This window comes from Camellia sinensis, chromosome 12, assembly GCF_055761805.1.
Source record: "Camellia sinensis isolate YWXY chromosome 12, ASM5576180v1, whole genome shotgun sequence".
NCBI classification, from domain to species: Eukaryota; Viridiplantae; Streptophyta; class Magnoliopsida; order Ericales; family Theaceae; genus Camellia; species Camellia sinensis.
The window spans coordinates 87,624,511-87,632,088 of NC_138972.1; the positions used below are offsets into that span (position 1 = coordinate 87,624,511).

Consider the following 7,578-nt stretch of genomic DNA (forward strand, 5'->3'; position numbering starts at 1 on the left):
TCCTTTGTGAATTTGAAGATGTGCTTGGCATAGAAAACGAACATGTAGAACGATGGGTAACCATTGTTCGTTTTTGTGCCGACTAAGAATCTTCAGTTATTGTTTCCCACTCCAAGTGAGTGCGATCGCGACGAATTGGTGTTAAAGAATGTTGTCTTAGTTGAACACATTCTTCTAATCCCTCTTGCTCTCGTTGCAAGCATTGAAATTCAATTTTTTCACGCTCTCGCCGTGCCCGTTAGGCCAATGCAGCTTTTGATATTACATTATCATTTTGTGCCTAAAAAGAAAATATTTTATCATTGAAGCAAAAGATGTGAATATTTTGTGCTTAAAATGAAACTATCTTCTTATTTCTTCCCTTTCTCTTAATTTTGTTTTCTATTTTATTTGTTTTATACCTTTGATAATGTTATCTTTATTTCTTTTTTTCTTATTTCTTCTCTTTATATCTTTTTATTTCTTCTCTTTTCCTTTCCCTTTCCCTTTCTTTGTTTTCTATTTTATATATTAAATAAGAATTAAAAACCTATCTTATTTAGTTTCTCCTTTCTTTATATATTTTTTCTTTATTTCTTCGTTTCTTTTTTCCTATTTTCTTTATATAAGTAGCAACTTATGGATGGTACGTTATAAATGCACATGTATCCATGCATTTTAAGAATAAGTAAATTTGAAAAACGCATACAAATAATAGTAAGTTACAGGAAAACATATTACAATCATTCTACAAAAACAACATAATACAATAAATTCATTTTATACACTCATATATTTTAACTATTCAAAATTTTGATTAGTTTTGCATCATATTTTTAAAAAATAATATATACCACATGACATGCATTTGTCATTCTCTTGCCGGAAGGAGCCATCTTTTCTTTTCCTTTAGACATTAGGTTGACATTTTCTTTATCTTTGGCCTAACAAATATAAATAAAATATTGAAAAGATTAAAAATATCTTATATAAATAAAATATCTTATATAAATAAAATACATATAATGTTTGACTTGATTTTGTACTTACCGCACGAACACGGATAACATTAAGGTCGTGCTCATCACGGATGACCACACCAACATTTCTACATGGAGTTGTAGGAGGAGGCCTACAGAAATAGATTGTGAATAAATTAAAATCTATATAATAAAGTGGTAATAGTAAGAGTAAAAAATTCAAGATTGTCTTGGGTAAAAAATTCTTTTTATTTTTACCAATTTGGTGTTAAAGAAGGTTGTCTTGGGTTAATACATTCCTTCGATCTTTCTCTTTCTCGTTCTCGTCGCAGGCGTTGTCCCAATTGGTATGCAGAACATGGCTTTTGATTTTTTTCACGTTCTCGCTGTGCACGTTGGGCCAATGCAGCTTTTGATAACACATTATCATTGTGTGCCTAAAATGAGAATATTATATAAGAAGGTGCGTAAAATGTGAAGATTAACTAACTTGCTTCCCTTTCATCATGTATTTTTTCTTCCTTTTAACTAACTTTTCCTCTTCACTCGGTTAAGTTGTTAGTCATATAAGAACCAATGCATGTATTTATGAATTTTAGAAAGGAAGGGAAAAATAATTTGAAAACACATTAAGCACACAAAACTGCAAACTCACTATGCACGCATTTATTGGTTTTAAGACACTACCTATCTCTTTACAAAATGTACGTTGAAAAGGTAAATATTAGATCATTGGGTACATAAAATGTGAATATTAGCGTGTAATGTCTTGTACTTTCCTTTTCTCTCTTCTTGTTGTTTCTGTTATATTAAAATACATTTTTGTCTTTTTCTTCTTTCCTTAAGAACTTCTTATAAGAAAAATAAAAATTAAAAAAAATTATATTATGTAGTTTCCTTTTCATCACATATTTGTTATTTCTTCTTATTTTCCTTTTTCGTTTTCTTCTATTATATTTTTATTATGCTATGTTGTAGATGCAACATATTGTACAAATGCAACATATTTTTATCATACAAATAGACAAACATATTAAAAATTCAAATTAATGTTCATACAAAATGCATTAGCATGTTGTACAAATGCTTACTTTAACATGCTTCAGAAAAACATTTCGCATTCAATAAAAAGAATTGAATAAATTTTTGAAAAAGAAACTTTTGAAAAATGTACATAAAAAATAGTATATGACACTACGCAATTCCTAAAAAAATCTATATAATATTCGAAAAAGAAACTTTTAAAAATTGTTGAGAAACCATACCATGGGATGTGCATTTTCCTTTCCTTTGCCATAAGGAATAGCTTTTTTTGTTTCCTTTGATATTGCTTTGTCTTTTTCCTTTGCCTTTGCCTGTAAAAATAAGTAGAATATATTTATAAATTATTTTTAAAATGATAAGAAAATAAATGTCCAATGTTCAAGTGACTTTTATGCTTACCTTATGAATGCGAATAGTATTAAGGTCACGCTCATCGCGAATAACAGCGTTAACATTTCTTTCTTGAAGAAATCGAACCTATACATACAAAAACTTTAGAGTAATAAATAAAACTTTATACACATAAATAAGAAAATTAGTAAAGGGAGGAGATATTACGGTTCGGTGTAAGTCCCCATCCACCTATAAAGCATGAGGAAAAAAAATAATTAGAATAGTGATATTGTCCATAACTGTTGTACTTAAATTTATTAGAGAGGTACTTAAATTTATATGAAGAGAAAAAAGAAAAAAAAAAACTTACTTGACCAAAAATAGTGATATTGTTCATAACTATTGTACTTCAACCTAAAAATTTTAGACACAAAGAAACAAAAAATTAGCAATAATAAAAGTTAACATGGATTTCATTGGCAATGAAATGTTATTTCCAAATATCTTGCAACCAAATCGAATAATAAAATTCAAAATTTTATTTAAATAAATAACTGTCATGAATAGAAAATACTTAACGGGTTACAATCAAGAGGAAAATAAATAAATAAAAATATAAACTTCTAAGAAAAAGAAAAAGGTCAACAGATACCAGAGGCACGTGCCTTCTCTGTTTAGAAGGGTACAATTTTTTTTATAACAAAATGTTAAATACATTTGTTTGGGTTAAGTTAAATACTCGGTGAATTTGATTCAAAACAAAAATCTTTATGTTAAATACTTGCGTTAAGTTAAATACTTATAAGTTTAATACATTTTTTTTTCATGAAGACAACTAAAGTAATACGTACACACATAAGGATTGACCAGAATTATATTCCCTTAAAAAGGTGCAAAAAAAAAAAAAACATAGAATGTTAAATGAAAAATAGAATATTACACATAGAATATTCTATGTTGTGTTCATGAAGAATATTATGTTGAGTTTATGCCAACATAGAATATTATATTCCCTTAAAACGGTGACAAAAAAAAAAAAAAAAGAAGAACATAAACTCTCTCGCCATATTACACATAAATGTTAAAATGCCAAGTCTTTCAAATTTTTCTTTTAATCAGGAACTCTAGATATTCACAAAAAAAATAAATGAAAAATATTTATCATCTATACATTAGAATCACACAGCAAATAAATATTACATTTGAATGGTACAACTAAATAAATATATTACACAGCAAATAAAATGTTAAATAAAATTTTCTGAGTGTCAGTTTAATTTTTTTGTTGCAGGAAGATCAACTAAATAAATCACCCTTAATTTATTTTTAAATAGCTCCAAACAAACAGTTCATTGCCGTAATAACCTATCTCTATCTCTCTCTCTCTCTCTCTCTCCCTACATTCTTTGAGAAACCCATAATCAAACTCACATTTTCTGAGTCAACCTAGCATTTAGAATAGATGTTTTTTAACAATCACATTAAAATGATAAATTAAAATTCGAGCACAATAATTGTCTGAATTTGAACTTTTCTCTTTCTTAACTGACTTTAATTTTATAGAGATGAAATTAAAACCAAAATTAAAACCCATTATAATCATAAATATTTTGAAGTTCACCATTTATGACTTGGAAACTCCAAACATAAATTTATGCCAAAAAAAAAAAATACCACATAAGAAAGCCATTTTATAAGCAATAAAGTAATACACACATATATGCATTGACCAGAATTTTTGAAATGCAACATATTCAATTATACTCCCTTAAAAAGGTGGGGAAAAAAAAAGGAACATAAACTCTCTTGCGATATTACACATAAATGTTAAAATGCCAAGTCTTTCAAAAAAAAATTAAATGAAAAAAAATAGTCCCTTTCTTTTTAGAATGGTACAATTTTTTTTTTTTACATTTGAATGGTACAATTTTTTTTTTTTTTTATAACAAAATGTTAAATACTTGTGTTAAGTTAAATACTTGTAAGTTTAATACATTTTTTTTTCATGAACACAACTAAAGTAATACACACATATATACATTGACCAAAATTTTTTGAAATACAACATTGAATACTATACTCCCTTAAAACGGTGCAAAAAAAAAAATAATAAACTCTCTTGCCATATTACACATAAATATTAAAATGCCAAGTCTTTCAAATTTTTCTTTTAATTAGGAACTCTAGATATTAAAAAAAATATATATGCAAAAAACAATCTCTTTCTTTTTATAATCACACAACAAATAGACTACATTTAAATGGTACAAATTTTGTTTTGAATTTTTTATAACAAAATGTTAAATACATTTTTGTGGGTTAAGTTAAATACTTGGTGAATTTAATTCAAAGTAAAACGGATTATGTTAAATACTTGCGTTAAGTTAAATACTTGTAAGTTTAATACATTTTTTATCATCTGTACAAAAAAAAATAAAATAAAATAAACTCTCTTGTCATATTACACATAAATGTTAAAATGCCAAGTCTTTCAAATTTTTCTTTTAATTAGGAGCTGTAGATATTTAAAAAAAAAATAGTCCCTTTCTTTTTAGAATCACACAACAAATATACTACGTTTAAATGGTACAATTTTTGTGTAAAGGTATATCGTAGTGATATCTCTCTCTATATCTTGCATAAATGTTCTTTCATTAAAAGGGTGACTAAATCATGGTTGGTTGCATCTATTTTTGAAAAACAAAATTGTGCATGTAGAGTTCTTCAACTGAGCATTCCAGTGATTAGTAATGCGCTTGATGGTTTAGTAAGTTGAATAGAAATTAATAATGCCTTTTTGTCAAACAATCCTATGGGTGCCTAAGCCTAGGTTTTTATTTTGGAAAGAATAAATAAATAAAAGGGAGAATAGAAACCCATATTACATCAAAAGATATCATCACATAACTACGATGAAGCAACCCGACTATGCCTCACCATGATGGTTATGATTAGTAAATTACTTAACTCTCTCTTTCTCTCTCTGTCTCTCTCTCTCTCTATTCATCAAATTTGAGTGAAAATTTGATTAAAAGCTTGATCTGATATGAATACTCCAATCCTTACTCTCTTCGCATCTTCAAATCTTTTCAAAAAAATTCCAAACTTATCCTAAAAGTCATCTCCTATCCATACCATTTTTTATGAAAGAAAACCATCTCCTATCCATACTCTATTTTAATCTTTTATCAAAAAAGATTAAAAGTATTATTATTAGAGATTTGGTAAAAATTTTTGTTCATTCTTGATTTAGTGAAAATTTTGGATCTATTACGTTTTTCCTGTGTATAATAGCCAAATAATTTTGAGACCAACCTTATGTGTAAGGACCAAATTTGTGCTTAATAGTTCAAATAATTGACAGTAATTCTTTGATAAAAAAATAATTTTTGCTTAATTTTTTTTTGATTAAAAAAATTGGCAATAATTCTAATTAAAAATTTGGTGATGAGAGACATTTCCTCAATGTTTAATAGTTCTGAGAGAAACTTGGTTCACAATAATTCTGGTTAATGTTTAATCAAAATTGACAGAAATTTGGTTCACATAATGTTTTTTAAAATTCTTTGATGAAATTTAGTTCAAATAATTTCTGCATCATAGTTCAAATAATTGGCAATAATTGACAGACCAACTATTATACACAGTTGACAGTAAACACATTGTGTATAACTTTTATTTTTATTTTTTTTTTTGAACAACAAACCAATTTCTGCTTAATGTTTTTTTCATTAAAAAAATTGACAATAATTCTGATTAAAAATTGACAGAAATTTGGTGATGAGAGACACATTTCCTCAATGTTTAATAGTTATGAGAGAAATTTGGTTCACAATAATTCTGCTCAATATTTAATCAAAATTGACAGAAGGCACGATGTAAATATATTAATTTTTTTTCTTAAATAACTTCTGACATTTTTGCTTGTATTACATGCTCTACAAAACTGAAATAAATAACAACTCTCCCTAATGTTAATGCAAATTAAGAAATAAACATATAAGATTTTTAATGTTCACCAATACTCCAAATCAAAATATAAGAGCAAGTAAAAAAAAATTGTAAACACTGACAGAAACTAAAGTTATTGTATACTAAATCTATAATAAAAAGAAAAAAAATACACCTAATATTTTCTTAGTTGATGATTAAGTAAACAAACAAACCAAATTTTTTTAAAATTGAATTTATGCACAATTTATACACCTAATATTAAAAAATCCAAGGCACTCAGATTCACATGATTTGTCAAGATCATCTATTTTTTTAAGAGCACTGAATTTCATTTTAAATAACAAACATACAAAAATCAAAGCACTCAGTAAAATATATCATCAAGTTTCTTTTGAATATGATATCTCAAACCAATAATTTTGAGTCATAAAAAAATCATCTCTAAAGCCAAAAGGGGGCTTGGATTCTCCACAACACCCTTTTTTTTTTCTTTCTTTTTGGACTGTTGAACACATTCAAGAGGCTGAACTAAACCAAGCAAAAGGTCAAACCACTGAAGTATGCTCTCTCGTGCTGCACCACTTCATTAATTTCCTACCTAATTTTATATACAATTTTTTAAATTTTTTTGTGTAATAAATATAGATATATGAGGGGCATGGTTGTCACAAAAGTTTCATTCAATTTTATTGTTGTGGGATCTCTAGTGTCCAACATTGCAGTGGGATCTCTAGTGTTCAATTTTGTTTTAGAAAATAAAATAGCAAATTACCCATATAACTTAAAATATAAAACTTAGGGCATGATTTTAAAAAATAAATTTAGGGCATAACTTAGGGCATAACTTTAAAAAAAATTTAAAAAATCAAAAGTTAATATATTTTCCAAAAAAAGAAATAATAATAATAAATTTAGGACATAATTACCCATATGACTAATTTAAAAAATGTCTTCAAATATCAAGTAGTTCAATAATTAGAAAAATGTCTTCAAAAATGTCTTCAATAACATCAAGTAGTTCAATAACATGTCTTCAAATATGTGTCAATAACCTTTTTTGTCACCAATTTTCTAGTGTATAACACCAAACTAATTTAAAAAAATCCATTGAGCAGAATTTTTGGCTGAACCAAAATTTATGATTTTGGTGATAAACAGTTGACAATAAACACATTGAGCAGAATTTGGTGATTTTGGTAATCCTTTGCAACTACTCTTTGGTGATAAGAAATTCTGCTTTGAAAACACATTGAGCAGAATTCTTCTCATTGAGCAGAATTCTTTGAAA

General features: G+C 26.7%; 1 long non-coding RNA gene across 1 annotated transcript; it reads right to left on the reverse strand.

Annotated features, from left to right (window-relative positions):
• Nucleotides 1-1,025: 1,025 nt before the first annotated feature.
• On the reverse strand, nt 1,026-2,316 carry LOC145804204 (uncharacterized). The gene is made up of 3 exons (XR_014345832.1): nt 2,225-2,316; nt 1,218-1,396; nt 1,026-1,111 (listed from the first exon to the last, which is right to left on the reverse strand). It is a non-coding gene; the product is annotated as an uncharacterized LOC145804204 (long non-coding RNA).
• Between the last annotated feature and the right edge of the window lie 5,262 nt (nt 2,317-7,578).